The sequence below is a fragment of the Natrix helvetica genome (assembly GCF_964273705.1).
Source record: "Natrix helvetica genome assembly, chromosome: 4".
NCBI lineage: Eukaryota > Metazoa > Chordata > Lepidosauria > Squamata > Natricidae > Natrix > Natrix helvetica.
The window spans coordinates 22,929,625-22,946,576 of record NC_138550.1 but is presented as its reverse complement, the minus strand read 5'-3'; positions in this window follow the sequence as shown (position 1 = coordinate 22,946,576).

Here is a 16,952-nt window from a genome sequence, read left to right as displayed (position 1 = left end):
GAACCTATCCGGCTCCATCAGGTGCTTGGGGCGGTACCAGCGTGGAACGTCTGGTCCCGCCTCCTCGCGGTGGGGGGTAGCGCCAGGGAAGTCAAGCCGGAGACATGAGTGATCTGACCATGACAGGGGTGTAACAGTAAAATCCCCTCTACCCAGATCACTCGTCCACTGCTCAGATACAAAAACAAGGTCCAATGTGTGGCCTCCTTCGTGTGTGGGGCCCTGAATTAACTGGGTCAGGCCCATGGCTGTCATGGAAGCCATGAACTCCCGAGCTACCTCAGACACTGCTCCCGTCGACGGCAGGTTGAAATCCCCCATAACCACAAGCCTGGGGATCTCAACTGCCGTCTCCGAGATCAGCTCGAGGAGCTCGGGCAGGGCTGCTGATGTATAGCGAGGAGCCAAGTATACAATCAGCAAACCCAACTGCCTCCCTGGGCCCCATTTCACACCAAGGGACTCACACCCGGATATCTGAGGAACAGTGAACTCCCTCGGCTCTAGACCTTCCCGTATAACTACCGCCACCCCACCACCCTTACCCAGGGCCCGAGGCTGATGGAATGCACAGAAACCTGGTGGGCACATTTCCACGAGGGGTAAACCACCCTCGTGGCCCAACCAGGTTTCCGTTATCCCTGCAAGGTCTAGCTCCCCCTCAGAGATCAACTCATTAATGAGGGGGGCCTTGTTGGTTACGGACCTTGCATTGCAAAGCATCAGCCTAGGCCCGGGCTCTGTAGTTCCTGGCCACCTAGGTTGCGGGGGTTGGTGCAAACGACCGGGCATAGCCAACAACCACGGTCTCCCAACCGACCTTGTGATCTTCTCTTGTCCTCGCATCCCCCCCTCCCCGCGACCATTGTAATCAAACAACCCTCTATTGGAATCACTTGTTCCCTCTCCCCCCCGCTCCGCTCACTTCCTTCCCGGACTCACCTGTCCGTCCAGCACTGGCACTGGCGCCTCTCCCGGCCTGGTTATCACACACCCCCCTCCCTGGAACCCCTTAATAACAATAAAAAACTTCTGGATAAAAAGCCCCTCAGCCTCCGTTTCTTCCACCTCTCAGGGTTCACAAACCCGTCATCAAGGCAGGCCCTTGAGAGAGCCAAGGGCCATACCTGCGAGAGAGGGGCCTCCCGCAGGCGGAGCAGGTCCAACCTCGAATAAATAGTTCGTTAAAAGTCCAATGGTATCAGGATGCTAATAAAGGTTGATAGAAAGTTGATAGAAAGTTGATAAAAGTTCATAAAAGTAGATGGCTAATGAGTCGGGGTCTTAGAGGGAGGAAGGAGATGTTAAAATATTTAGATAGAGAAGAAGGGGGTGGGAATGATCGAATACCCCCAATTACATAAAATTGCATAAAACGACGCAGGTGACTACAAGGTGAGAGATTGTTCAAGGTGTTCAGGATGTTCCATGGCAGGGAGACCCAAAAGTGGGAGATTATTCGCGCTGGTTCAGGGTGGTTCCTTCCTAGAGGTCCACAGAGACTTACAGTTAGAGTTTGGTGTCCCCTGCTGGCGTTGACAAGGCCTGGAGGGGGGGGCATAGGGGCGTTGGGAGCAGCCAGGGTATGATGGAAAAAACAGCAGAAGTCCAGGCAATGGCGACCTTCCTTTCCCTCACCCGCCGCCATAGCCACCTCTAGTTGGTCTCTCCCGGCTAACTCACCAACTCCTAGCCATCTTGTTCTCCTTATTCTCCCCCCCCCGGTCTTAGGTTAGTTGCCAGCAGCAATGCAAATCTCTTGCAAATCTCTTGCGCCTCAAGCCTCACACCCATCTGTCCTTTTTTGGTTGTTGTTATTTTGTTGTTGTTCTCTCCAGCGCTGTTCATGCCAGTATCTTTCACCTTGAACCATTCGCCCTGGGGCAGCCCGCAGTCCATCACGCTGCGTTCCGCTCCGTGCTGCTGTTCCGCTCCGTGTTACTGTTCTCGCTGTAGCCACCATTGCAGCCCCGCCTTCTCCTCGCTCCAAACAGCCTTCCTTCTATTTCTATTTCAGCGCTCTCCGCGCTCTCCACCAGACTCCGGACTCCTCCGACCACCCTGGCAGCCCAAAATGGGCTCAAAACAAGCCAGGGTGGACAGGCTATCAAACCCTCGGGCCTCAGATGGCATGAGGCCCGGCAGCAGCCCTAATCCATCGGGGAGCTCCGCGGCGTTCTCCGGAGCTCAGGAGGCGACCGCCATCACCGGAAGCTCCTCCTCCTCTAATCTTGTCTATTTTATTCTTGAAGTAGTCTTCAAGGGCAGCTCCTTGTAGAGTACATTGCAGCAATTCAAACAGGATTAGAGAAGCAAATTAAACAGTAGCAATTTTTAAGGCAAAACACATCATAATCAGGGGTGTCAAACTGGTGGCCCGAGGGCCAGATGCATCATGTGCAAGCCACGCCCACCCCTGCTCTGCAAATGGGAAAAACATCATGAAACGTCACGTGCTGTCAACGTGATGTGGCGAGTTTGACACCCGTATCCATAAATTATGTTTTGCTAGGAAGTTGGAAATTATTATACCATAATTAAAAATATACTGACTGCATGTTTGTCATCCATATTGGAGAAAACCTATGAGATCTTGCAAGAGAATGGTATAAACTCAGAAGAGCATATTCATGCATAGTTTTATTAACTTCTAGCAATTTCATGAGATCTTTTCTATTAAAAGGTTTCACTGTTTTAAATTTTATTTTACCCGATCTTGGCAGATAACTTGTACCCATGGGCTAACGACTCATGATAGATATCAAATATGTTGTTTCCAAGCAGCCTGGAAAGCTGGAAGTTGTTATGTGTGTAACACAAACCACTGATTATTAGAAATATGTTAAGAAGAGACAATTTTATTTGTAACTTCCCCCAGACTAAAGCTTCATACATATCTGTGAGGAAATGTCCCATTAATCTAAGCCAGGGGTGTCCAAACTTGGCAACTTTAAAACTTGTGGACTTCAACTCCCAGAATTCCCCAGCCAGCAGGCTGGGGAATTCTGGGAGTTGAAGTCCACAAGTCTTAAAGTTGCCAAGTTTGGACACCCCTGATCTAAGCATAACTAATTTTGCTGTGTACATGATGTACAATGACAATAAAGGCTATATTATACTGCAATGCTGAATAATATACAGGAGGCCTGTATCACAATTCAGGCACTTGGCAACTAGTATGTATTTACAATGGTGTCCTGGGTCATGTGATCATCTTTTGCGACCTTCTGATAAGCAAAGTCAAGGGGGAAGCCAGATTCGCTTAACAACTGCGCCACTTACTTAACAACTGTAGCAGTTCACTTAACAACTATGGCAAGAAAGATCATAAAATCACTTAACAACTGTCTTGCTCAGCAATGGAATTTGGGGGCTCAATGATGGTCATAGGTTGAGGACTACCTGTATGTTCAGCAACTCTTCAGCAACAACTGCTTGCAAAGTAATACATTTCCAGCAGTGTAAAACTCATCTGAGTTTATTGGCCACAATGTACTTTATTAAAAGTATGTGTCTTCAATTGCCTGAGCTATTTCGATTTAGTAGCCATTATTTCCTTCCAGGTTTTTTTTCTTGTGGCTATCTAATTTCTATATAAATTATTGCAATATCGCTGTAGAGGGATTTGTTCTGAAGAGCAGCAATGAGTAAAGCCTTAGAATGTGCTTTTCATATCTCTTTTATTCATCTTTATCCTATGTCAGCTAGAGAAGTCTTCATTAGAAGCTAAACCAGTTGCTTCCAGTTTGGCCCGGTTCAGCCAAACCGGTAGTGGCGGCCGCGGAAGGCTCTGCCCACCCACCCAGATGCTTCTGCGCAGAAGTGTTGTGCATGCTAGCACAAGCGAACCGGTAGTAAACCGGCTAGCAACCCAACACTAACTTGAACCCAAGCTCATATATTTCAGGGACCTCCAAAGATGCCATCCAAAGGAACTGAGTCCCATTCCTAAATCAGAGACCAAGGACAACCACAGCGTCAAACAAGGCAGTTGAGGGATTCCGGTTGTTTCAATGTGGCTGCTGGGAAGCAAAGTCTTCTTCAGAAGTGAATAGTTACTGAAAAAGAATGGCCTTCTCCAAGAAGAATTGTTTCCCAAATGGCTTGGATTGTCTCTAGCCGGGCTTGGGCATGGCTCCAGGCAATTTGGCTTTAAACACTTCCATTTCTGGAGCTAGCTGTCGGAACTTTGTTCATCTCTGGCTGCTTTCCTGCTTGCTTTTGATTGCTGTTTGATTTTGTCTCTGCAATTTACCGGGGACCTTGACTTACATTCATAGACTGGGCCTGGCTTTGACTCCTTGAATTTGACTTCTTGAATTGTGTCTCCTGGCTGACTTACAACTTAACAGAATGGTCTGCTTGGCTCTCCCTTTAAAGCTTTAAACCAAAGAAGGGAATAGAAAAGACAAGGCAGGTGTTGTCAGATTAGAACCTGAATAGTATCGCTTCTAACATAAAACCTTTTTGTTAGTGGTCTCAGAGGGGTAGGTCACAAAAAATCTGGGTAATTACTAAATGCCAAAGAGCCATTGGATTTTTTTTTTTGACTCTGATCTCGGAATCCTAACGTATCACCTTAGTAGGCAGTTCAAGCTCATTAAAAATAAATTAGAGATGTCTTATATTACTGGGACGCCCAGGTAGAAAGTGCTACAAAAGTTTTGCAAAGCAAGTCCCTTTTAGTAAATCCAGTTCTCTTGTGAGGTTTGTAGGGCTTGGGTGAGATAACAGACTTTCTGTGTAATAGTCTTCTACCCATCACCCAGAAGTACAATCAGCAGCTCAGTAAAGGAGCTGTTTTACCTGAACACACTTTTGCTCTCTGATTGTGGGGGCCTGATTAAGATTTTATCCTTGCTTTCCCTGGTAGTCACCCTCTGGTCCCGACACTCATTTAGATTACATTAATCACATTTGTTGTTTTACTTTCTGTTGTGCCCTGGGATTGGGGTGGATTTGAAGCACTCTAAAAAATAAATAAAGTGAGGAACCGTTTAGAAATATAGCAAAACTGTTCGACAACTCAGCTGATAGGTTTATGATGACAGTTGTGCTGACAGTATTGTCTAGGGCAGGGGTGTCAAACGTAAGGTCTGTGGGCTGGATTCGGACTGCGGGATGCTTAGATCTGGTCCGTGGGGCTGCCCTAGAAACAGCGAAGGAACAGACCATGGTGCCGGTGAAAATCACCGCACATGGCCCTTCTGAGTTCCATTTGGGCTGGCAGAGGGTTGAAGGAGGCTGTTGCAGGCAGAAACGGAGCTCGGGAGCCTGTTTTTGCTGACAGAGTGCTCCAGCCACCACAGGCACTCTCAACATACGTCAACATTGAGTTGGCCATGCTCACCCTGGCCACACCCCCTGCGCCCCCCCAAGATCAAACACAACCCTGATGCAGCCCTCAATGAAATTGAGTTTGACACCTCTGGTCTAGGGCTACGCAGGAGAAGGACAAGTGACCAGGTAGGTTTCTTCTGAGGGGTGGGTGGGTGCATGGACATTGAATCATTTTTGATTCTTGGCAATTGCCTGGAAGGTCCATGCAGTTTCTTGGCAATATTTTTGGGGAAGTGTTCTTGCATTGCCTTCTTCCAGGGACTGAGGGAGAGGAACTGGTCCAGAGTCACCCAGTTGGCTTCATACCGAAGACTAAAATTCACTATCTTCAGATTTCTATCTTAATGTCTTAACTGCTGCTACACCATGCAGGAGGTGATGAAAATAATTACAAGCACATATGCTTTCAATACCTAAGCTAATTCCCCAAGTACAGTACATTTTTTTAAAAGAATGTTAAACATTTATAATCTGGAGCTGGTTAGCTATGGACACAATTTCATGTGCTCAATGTACAGTGGTACCTTGGTGCTCAACTCCTTTGAAACTCATCAAATTTGGTACCCCATGCATTTTGATGCAAGCATTTGTCCTGGTGCTCATTGTTTGTTTAGTACTCAACGCATAAGCTAGAACCTGTCGCTGTCGGCTGCTTTGTGACCTACTACATTATTCCTTATGGGAAAATTTGTTCGGCATCTGTCGTTTGGGGTACTCGTTGCGCCTCCCGGAACCAATTAACGATGAGTGCTGATATACCACTATATATATATTTTCTTTAAAAATATATTGCTGTGTGCAAACCGAGGGCTGACTTAGTTTAAATGGAATGCTTCTTCATTGAAGCAAGACCAGTGGTGGGTTCCGGATCCTGTTGCAACTGGTACGCTGCAACAGGTCCGGGCATCTACTATGGGCACACGCACGGCATGTGCATGTGTACTTACTGCCCTCAATGCTCCAGCTGCTCGGCGGAGCATCGCGCAGGCGCTGTATGCTCCGTGCACATGCGCGAAAGCTCCGATCAAGTCAAATACAGGTAAGGAGGGCGGGCGGGCGGGTCCTCCGGAGCACCATACCGGAACTGTACCTGGTGATCCCAGCAGGCACTGGTACGTCCGTACTGGGGCGTACCGGTTGTATCCCACCACTGAGCAAGACCATCAGATCTGAGATACAGATCTCTGCTTAGAGCAAAGTTTCTCAGCTTGTTTGAATTGGTAAAGACATTTTGAATTCTGGGAGTGTGATTCAGGCTGCTGCAACAACATAGTCATTCCTGAGAAAACATGCCACCCTCTCTAGCATGCAGAATACTTCTCCAACATCTTTTTTGTTTTGCTTTTCATTTCTGGGTAAATTGGCCTGGTTTCAGCACCAGCATTAGCCATTAAACACCCATCTTCAAGCCTGGAGATGGAGGGAGAGAAACAAGGCAGATTGTGTTTTTTTAGTCTTTGCAAATTAATTAATCTTCTATTAATCTATTAATCTTCAAGTCTTTTTTTTAAAAAAAGTTTTTTTTAATATAAACATTCTATCTTTTCTTAAACACCGTGAGTACAAATATCGGTGTGCAATGATCATCAAAATTTACAGCATCATTTACATTGATATTAATTCTCTAATCTTAGAATTATAATACATTAAGTAGCTGAACCTAGTGAACCTGTTCATTTTTTCCTCTTAACATATCTTCTAATAAAAATGTAATAATAACATTAAACATAATGTCCTCATAATACTAACAATTATCATGTTGTTTATATCTCTATCTTAATGTATTTTCTACTCTTCTTTAATTTCCTTCTTTTATTTCCAACTACCATTTTTATTCTCTAACCATTGATAAAATAATTCCCATATCATATAGTATTCAGTTTGTTTACCTGAAACTTATAGTAAAGAGAACACATATTTAATTATTCACATATTAACCACAGCTAGAATTGTATTTGCACAACATTGGAAAAGTGAAGAAATTCCTATCGATGAGAAGGTGATTAGGAAAATATTAGAATGGGCAGAAATTAACGCTGGCAATAAGGAGAGAGAATGTTCAGGTCTTCTATGTCAGAAGGCTTGTATAGTTGTATATCAGCTGAAGTATTGGTTCTAAAAGGAAAAAAAGGTTTATCTTCGTTATTTTGCTTTTTCTCCAGGACTTCTATACATAACATTTCTTCCTCCAAGCAAACTTCATAGGTTTAGTTGGGTGGAGAGACAGTGAGTTACCAAGTAACCATTAATGCTGAGCATGAACTGGTCCTATGGCAGCCCAGTAACCCTCTCTCCCATTCTTCCCTGCCCATTCAACTCCCTGATTTATAATGACCCCAGAAAGTGGGGGGCAGGTATGAAATAGGGGTGTCCTTCCAGTCTCCGGACCAGCAATACATAGATTTTAAAATCCTCGGTTGCGGAGATGATTTATTTCTAGGTACAACATAAATTTTACTGTTTTTTGGGGGGGAGAAGCATTTTCTATTTTTTCACACGCTGAGATTCTTTCCAGTTAATTTCAGGTTGTTTTATCACTCTGGGAAAAGTGTGAAATAAACCTGAAAAGATTCCCTCATCTCTACCTAGTTACGCCTTGCCTGGATGCTCAGGGAAAAAGTCTCAACAAGTGAAATTTAATAGATTGTTTGCGTTTGCTGTAGAATGCTTGAGAAAATAGCTGAGATATTGCTTTCACATGAAACTTACCTGAAACTTTAGAAGGCTGTTTATGAATACAGAAAATGTACCTTGTTTATTTGCTGAAATTATTTTTTTTAATGTTCGTGATCTCAACTTTGACATTGAAAACACTTTCTGGCTTCAAGTCAAGCAAATTGCCTCAGCTTAAACAGTACAGAGGGTTTCTAGCAGTGATGTGCAGTGAGGTTTATGGCTGGTGAGGCACTGACGTCATCACAATCAGATTTACAAACATTAAAATCCTACAAATTATCTTATCCAATATTTGATTGGCAGCAGTTAACGGGTTATGTTTAAAGTCTCATATCAGCATTCTTTACACATACTGTAGCACACAAAAAGCACATTTAATTGAAAAAAATCAAAGTTATTATGGGTCTTACCTTTACTTATAAATGAAGTCTATCCGCCGCTCCTTCTGAACAAAAGCATCTATAATTTGTTGGTAGAATTTTTCATTGTCTTCTTTTAGTTTTAAAAGTCTCTCTGTCTTGATGGCGATCACGGCCAGGGAAGAAAGTCGTCCTTGATGTCGTCGCGCTCCGTGGCTGTCACTTACTCTGCTGCCGCTGAGTCGCAGGAAGACCGAGCGCCCTCTACTATGAGGCAGGAGAACTGCGTGCCTCACCTAGTCTGACTTTTTAGGCGTTTTATGATCGCTCAGCACAAGAAACACGTTCCACACGTAGTAGTTGACAAAAAAACCACACCATTTTATATTATATACATCAGCTAAACTATTAAAAGCGACATACAGAAAGATATGGCAATACGTCTCATTACAGATAATGTAAAACAGTTAAGCAGAGTCATCCACAGTGAGGCAGCAGCTAGCTCAGCCTCACCTCAGCTCTCGCCTGCAGCCTCACCGCAAGCTCTCGCCTGACTAGTTGAACGGTGAATGTGAAAAATTCTGCAATTTTAATACCAAATAATGTAAAACTGGTGAAGTTAAATGGAAAATAACTTTATGGTACAGATCAGTAGATAAATACAAGCATTTAATTTATTTTTTCCTTTTACATTTTTTTTCTTTTCATGATGAGAGGTGAGGCTGTGCCTCACTTGCCTCACTTGCCTCACCTGACTGCACATCACTGGCTTCTAATTTATCACTTGGAAAGATCTGCTTATCCAGAGCAATGATCTTATTTTGGCTTTGTTCAGTTTGTAGCCTTACATTGTTTGGGGTTTATGTAGCCTGAATCTACTATGACATATCCTGTTTCTTTTACTGGATTAATATGAAAGAAATTCAGCAATGCAAAGATATTGGGCAACTCTGGATATCATTTTTCTGTATCGTAGATCACATATTGGGCAACTCTGGATATCATTTTTCTGTATCGTAGATCACATATTGGGTCATGTGGAGAGCTTAAATGCCAGCAATTCTTGAGAATATACCTACGTTCACTATAATAAATCATAATTTCATTTTTTTAAAAAACAGCAAGGATGTAACAATTTCTTTGATTCTTTTGATAATTTCTTAATTCATTTATGTACTACTTACTGTGTCATTGTCTGTATTTTTCCTGACCTCCTGTTTTGCTATGCTTTAAATATGCTTTTTTTTTGCTGTTAGTGGCCTTTGAGATAAAGTGGCTGTTCATAACTTACTTATAGTAAAACCCTACACTATTTTGTTCATAAATAGTAGTAAAGTATGCTCTGTTTGGTTCAGCAAAAAGCTGTGGCCTTACATCTGGACCATTAATGCTATCTCTTAATAGCATTTTTTTCTCAGTATGTCCTCCTAATGGCATTCCAAGCAAAGGCAATTTAATTTCCAGGATCTATTGGCAAATGTAGCCCATACATATGCTATGTTCAGCCTGCAAGTTAGAGTATGAATTGGGAATGCATAAAAATGCTTCTACTGTCTTGTATGAGAGTGCATTACGCTATTTGATAAAACTCAATCTGTAAATAAAAAAGGAAATAGTAAGTATGCATGGATGTTTGCAGAGAGACATTATATCAAACTTTTTAATTCCTGGACACTTTTTAACACTGGACAAACAACAACATGAGCCATGGTGGCACAGTGGTTAGAGTGCAGTACTGCAGGCTGCTTCTGCTGCCTGCCAGCTGCCTGCAATTTCACAGTTCGAATTTCACCAGGCTCAAGGTTGACTCAGCCTTCCATCCTTCCGAGGTGGGTAAAATGAGGACCCAGATTGTTGGGGCAATGTGCTGACTCTGTAAACTGCTTAGAGAGGGCTGTAACAATGCACTATAAAGCGGTATATAGTCCAATGTATGGACTATATCAGCCACTGTATAAGATAGAAAGGCAGAAGACCAATAGAGTGCCTCCATGAACATCATCTAGCAGTCAGAAGACAGGATGAAAATTTCTTAAGCTCACAATACATGGACAGACTCATCAATAGTTTTCACAGGGAAAAATTCTAGTCCACGTTAAATAAAAATACTATGGAATTCTTGGAAATTCAGCATTCAGACACATCAACCATCAATGGACACTTAGAAGGAAACCATATGTACAGGATATCATTAACAGGTTATCATTCAAAAGAGACATCTAAAAAAGTTAAGAAGGAAACTAAAAGACTAGAACATGTCTTCTGCAGCAGCCAACAACTAGATAAGCAGGGATTAACACCAGACAAACGATCAAGCAGAAGACAATACCCTAATCAAGGAACTGCCAATGAGAAAACCATCCTCCCCCCAATACTGGCAGGATAACCTATTATATATAAACAGAGAGCAAACCCCACACTCACTAGCATTGATGATGTTATCTAGTTGGGTAATGAAATGTCTGCATACAAACATCCAAACTCAAAAAGTACCAAAGACTCAAAATTCAACCTTGAGCTACATATAGTTGCTACATATAGTTTTATTGAAAAAGGTAATTGCCATTAGTTGTTTTATTATTGCTAATGTGTCCTTTTACTCTTTATGGCATGATGCCTTCTTTATAAATAGATTCTTTTTAGCTTCTTGCTAAAATACCTACATTTGGCTTGTACAAAATTATGATTGTAGCATCTGAAGGCTAGGAGAAGCTGATGTGCCTTACCACAAAATGTAATTTGAAGGCTATCTATCAAATAGAAGTGACAGAAAGTCTCATTGACTTTCACTTTTTTCTCACTTCAGAGGTGAATGTTTTGTAGAACATAGTCTGGTCTTCATAAGTTGTAGCTCAAGGCAAGCTCGGTCTGAGCCAAAGAACAAGAAAGGTCCCTGCCATTTTAATGTAATATTTTCCCCAATAGTGGTGATAGAACAACATTTTATTTTTCCCCAACAATTTTATTTAATATTATATCATACAAGTAAAACTCATACACTAAATCATACATTAAAAATATTTTTAAATGCATTAAAAAAGAAAAAGGACCTCTTTACCTCAAGCAAGCATAATCAAAATTAAGAAGTTATCACTACCTCTTAAAATAAAATCAGACTTCCTTTCATTCCATATCTAACCCCAGTTTTTATAAACCCATTTCTATTTCTCCCTTTTAAACAACAAAAGTCCAGTACAATTTATTAGAAACAACATGTTACAAATTATTTATTAAACCCAGTCCGAATCTTTCTTTTTTCCTTAAACAAATCTCCCTGTTTCCTCTTTTCAAATAATTAAAATTCAATTCCACTCAAACAACAGTTAAACGTTACCGGAAATAACTATGAATTGGCATCCAGTCCTAATCAAAAACCATTAAATATCGACCAAAGTAACTCATTATTTTTGATGGTCAATAAATCAATTTTGTATTCTTTTTTCCCACAGTTTTTAAAATCCTCAAAGGAAGTTCTAGGATTTGCCTTCTCATACGCTCTTCTCTTTTCTTTAAGTTCTTTTCTTTATCCTTATCAAGTCCACTTTATACTTCTAATGTAGTAAGTGCAGCAAATACTTTCTGTAAATTCAGTGTAAGAAAATAATCCAGATCTCTCATCTGATTGGTTCTTTTTCACATAAAACAACATCTTCCAGTGCATACAGAGACTGAAGAATAGCACAAATGATTCAGGGACCCTTATGCAGCACTCCACTATCTTTCAATTCAACTTCCTACCCAACTATTGTCTTTGCTGGCATTCACTCTTCACTTAGACTTGAGAAATGAACATGAATCAGCTAATACGGGTATGTGTATGTGTTTCACGTGGCTTTATATGCTAAAATGGCACACATTTGAAGCATTAGCAGCCACATTTCCTAAATATGTTTTTTTTTGAGCTACTGAAAAACAGTTTCTCCTATTGAATGCAGGCTGTGTCAGATATTTGCCAAATGAATTCAAACTTCAATTGTAACGTCAAACATACTTGCTAGAGATGGGTTTCATTGCTCTTACTGACGTAGAAAGCTAGCAGAAGTTTGTCGGTAGAAGGAAAAGGATGGCAAGAAGTGCTGAATGCTTTGATGGATTGAATGATCAGCAGAAAGGAATAAAAATCCTCCCCTCAATCGCTATTGCTGCAAATCGGTTCTTAGCTGAAAGCCCATTTTTGGTGACTTCCTGCTGAGTAAGCAGGAAAAACAAAGTCCAAATATAAGGCAGTACATTTCCAAGGACGGAATAAACAGAGAAAAAGCAGAAGTTTGATAAAGAGTCTTCCAATATACTGCCTCCCTGCTCAGGTTGATAGCGTGTACTGGGCTAGCTTAAAAACCTGAAAAGCAAAGAGGAGAAATGAGGAAAAAAAAGTAAACAACAACAAAACAAATGGTGTCTTGAGAAACTTAAATATATCCAGTGAAACAATCTATATGATAAACTAAAAAAAAAAAGTAAACTAAAAAAAACCTCTGGGTTTATTGAAATGTAAAGTACTACATTTAGGCAGGAAAAACGAAATGCACAGGTACAGAATAGGTGGTACCTTGCTCAATAATATTAACTGTGAGAGGGATCTTGGAGTCCTAGTGGACAACCATTTAAATATGAGCCAGCAGTGTGCAGCAGCTGCCAAAAAAGCCAGCACAGTTCTAGGCTGCATCAACAGAGGGATAGAATCAAGATCACGTGAAGTGTTAATACCACTTTATAATGCCTTGGTAAGGCCACACTTGGAATACTGCAGTCAGTTTTGGTCGCCACGATGTAGAAAAGATGTGGATACTCTAGAAAGAGTGCAGAGAAGAGCAACAAAGATGATTAGGGAATTTGCTTTGGCTGTTCTGATTCTCGTGGAGAGCTTAAGCTTGCAATAAATCTTTAAACCCACTCGAATTGCCTGGATCTTCTGATTTCTCTGGCACTTATTGCTGGATGCAGTAGAAGAATCTGGAAAACAAAGAGAGAACATAAAAAACTGAATTAAAAAGTGTGTGTGTGGGGGGGTGATTCAGCCATGTTGCTGAATGAACTGGGAGGATTGTCTTTGATAGATTTGTCTTCCCTACTTATATCAATTATTTAACTATGAATAAGAAAATATAGCCTAAATGTGTAACTTTGTATTACGTATTCCTAGCAACATGAACGGAATCACTGTACCGCTTAGATTTCAGGACATTTTAATTAATTTAAGGAACAGAATGTTCCCAATTATTTTTTTACCACACTGAAGCAAATGAAACATAACTTATGATTTATGAAATCTCGGACCTAATAGATTAATAGATTGCCAAGAAATGCCAAGATGCAATACAGACATTTTTGTATAGTTTTATCTACATCATGGCCTTACTTTTCCTTACAGAAGTACATACGAAGTATGAAATCTTACTGAAGTTATACAGAGAAATTGCATCTTCGTGTAGTTTGAGACACAGACACTTCCAGTCTTACTACTTTTATTTCCATATAAAATATTGACTGCATTTCTTCATAATTGTTACGATAGTTTTGGCAGTTTTAAATCAGGGACGTGCGGGCAGGGGAGGCAGGGGAGGCAGAGCAGGGGAGGCAGAGCCCTTTTAAAAAAAAGGGAAAAGGGAAAAGGTGCTGAGGAGCCTTCTGCACACGTGGTCAGGAATGGGAGCGCTCCGTGGTCCCCTTCATGTTGACTGAGGAGTCAGGAAGGAGGGGAATGGGACCACGTGTGCAGGAGGCTCCTCTAGCCTCCTTGGTCCCCTTCATGTTGACTTAGGAAGGCGGGGAATGGGACGTGCGCAGGAGGGAGGCTGGAGGGATCGGGGAGGAGGGATCACGGAGCGTGAGCCACGGTCCCGCGGAGCGTGCTCCGTGGTCCCCTTCATGTTGACTTAGGAAGGCGGGGAATGGGACGTGCTCAGGAGGGAGGCTGACGTGGTCCCATTCCCCTCCTTCCTGACTCCTGAGTCAACATGAAGGTGATCGCGGAGCGTGAGCCGCTGTCCCGTGGAGTGCGCTCCGCGGTCCCCTTCATGTTGACTTAGGAAGGCGGGGAATGGGACGTGCTCAGGAGGGAGGCTGACGTGGTCCCATTCCCCTCCTTCCTGAGTCAACATGAAGGGGACCGTGGCTCACACTGATGACGTCACCAGCCTCACCAGCCGTAAAGCTCACCGCACGTCACTGTTTTAAATTGTATGGGAACTCTGCATCAATAGATTTTTCCCCCCTGGATATTGTTCCAAGAGTGGTCCTTAAACTCCTAAAATCTGGAGTCTTTAAGAGTAACATTAAAAGCAACTCTAAGGGATCCTGAGCTTGCTTGTTTTTTTTTTTTTTTTTGCAGACATTTCATTGCTCAAACTAGGTAACATCATCATGTTATGCTGATGATGCTACCTAGGACTAGCACTGATGAGGTTATCTATTTTGGGTAATGAAACGTCTGCAAGAAAACAAGCAAGCTCAGAGAGCATCAAGGGCCTCTCATGTCAATTCTAAACTACAAATATTCTCCTTTATTAAAGAAACTTTAACCATAGGACAAAACATTTGCCGGTCTTGGTACATCGGTAAATTCTTTGCTTCCTGGACCAGGTGTGTTACTGGATTTCCATGGAAACCATAGCGATTGAAGAACTTGTTTGCCTATAGATGCACAGGTATGATTATGCATCCCTTCTCCTAAGGTACAAACATTGCTTCTTTCCAAAGGGCATTGCAATGCAGATCTTTTCCATCTGTAGGTCTTGGGTAAACTCTCTAGGCAGTTTACAGAGTCAGGACATTGCCCCCAACAATCTGGGTCCTCATTTTACTGACCTCAGAAGAATAGAAGGCTGAGTCAACCTTGATCCGATGAGAATCGAACTGCTGGCAGTAAGCAGAATTAACAGAATTAGCCCACAAAAGTTCATTCTAACCACTGCACCACCATGGCTCTTATAAACTAATATAGCTTGGTGAAAGAAACACCTATGCTTTAATGGATCTAAGCCAATCATGTGTACTTTAGGACCAGAGAAAGAATTAGAAGTTTTAGAAAAGGGGGTTTGAACTTTTGATGACTTCTGAAAGATTATAAAATTTTATGAGATTTATTTAAAATGGATGGCTAAACTCTTAATTTCTTATGCTCAACTATATTAAAGACTAAGAAAAAACTATTCTTTATTTTTTATCATAGTTTCTGTAATAGTTTTCTACACAGGCAGACCCGGCTATTTTGCTTCTGTATGCATAGCAAAGGGGCATGGGGGCTCAGCAGTTAAGATGCTGGGTTGTTGGTTGGAAAGCCGGCAGCCCGGGCTTGAGACTCAGTGCCACGCAATGGGGGGAGCTCCCATGCTCACCCCAGCTCCTGCCCACTTAGCAGTTTGAAAGCATGCAAATGCAAGTAGATAAATGGAAATAGGACGTAGACTTATATATCGCTTCAAAGTTCTTTCCAGCCCTCTACGTGGAGTACAGAGTCAGCATAGTTGCCCCCAACAATCTGGGTCCTCATTTTACCCACCTTGGAAGGCTGGGAGGCTGAGTCAACCTCGAGCCTGGTGGGATTTGAACTGCCAAAATGCAGGCAGCTGGCAGTCAGCAGAAGTAGCTTGCAGTACTGCACTCTTACCACAGAGACTCTTGTAGGTACCACTTTGGTGGGAAGGCAAAAACGCTCCATGATATCATGCTGGCCACATGACCACGGAAATGTTTTCGGAAAGCGCTGGCTCAATGGCTTTGGGAACGGAGATGAGCATTGCCCCCTGTAGTCACAACGACTAGACTAGGGGAGTAAAAAGCCACAGGGAACCTTTTACCTTTTCCTCCTAGGACTAGGCATAGGAAAACACTCTTCAAATATTTACAGTCAAGAATTACCTTTTGACTGATCATCTACCATTGGAAGAGATGTTTTGCTAAAGTTGACTTTTAAAAGTAAAGACGATTTACTTACTTTTCAAGCTGACCTTAAAGGAAGGTCCGTATCCTTGGAGTAAATGTACTCAACAATACACATCTTTCTGTTGTGGACTTCATTCTTTAAAAAACAAAACAAAACAAAATCACTACAGCGAATACGGCTCCTATTGACCTAGCAGAAGGCTCAAGAAATTAATTACTTTTCAATTCTGTGCCAAAGAATGCTTTAGCTAAAATGGATGTTTTTTTTAATGAAATAAAATAAAACGAAATGTGATAATACAACAGATACTTTGTTTGTTCTAGTTTGTTGCCCGTCACTCCTTTCAGCTGTTCAAATATTATTCTTGTCTGAGCTTCAGTGTAAGCAGGACCTTCAAAAGAGCTGGCAGATTAGATATGGTAAATGAGTGTGATCAGCAGTGGTCATTTAATAAATAAAACATATACATGACTTTCCTGACAGATCTTTGAAGGCCGGGGTGCCTTACTTGTGACCTGGATGCATTTCACCTTGGAAGGGGTTGCATTCTGAAGATGGGTAGCAGAGAGACAAAGAAATAGACAAGGTCACACAAAAGCTAAATCCAATTTAAATTAATTGGAATGGAATTTAGGGAAATAGAGGAAATGCAGTCCCGATAGGTTATTCAGGGAAATGCAGTCCTGATGTAT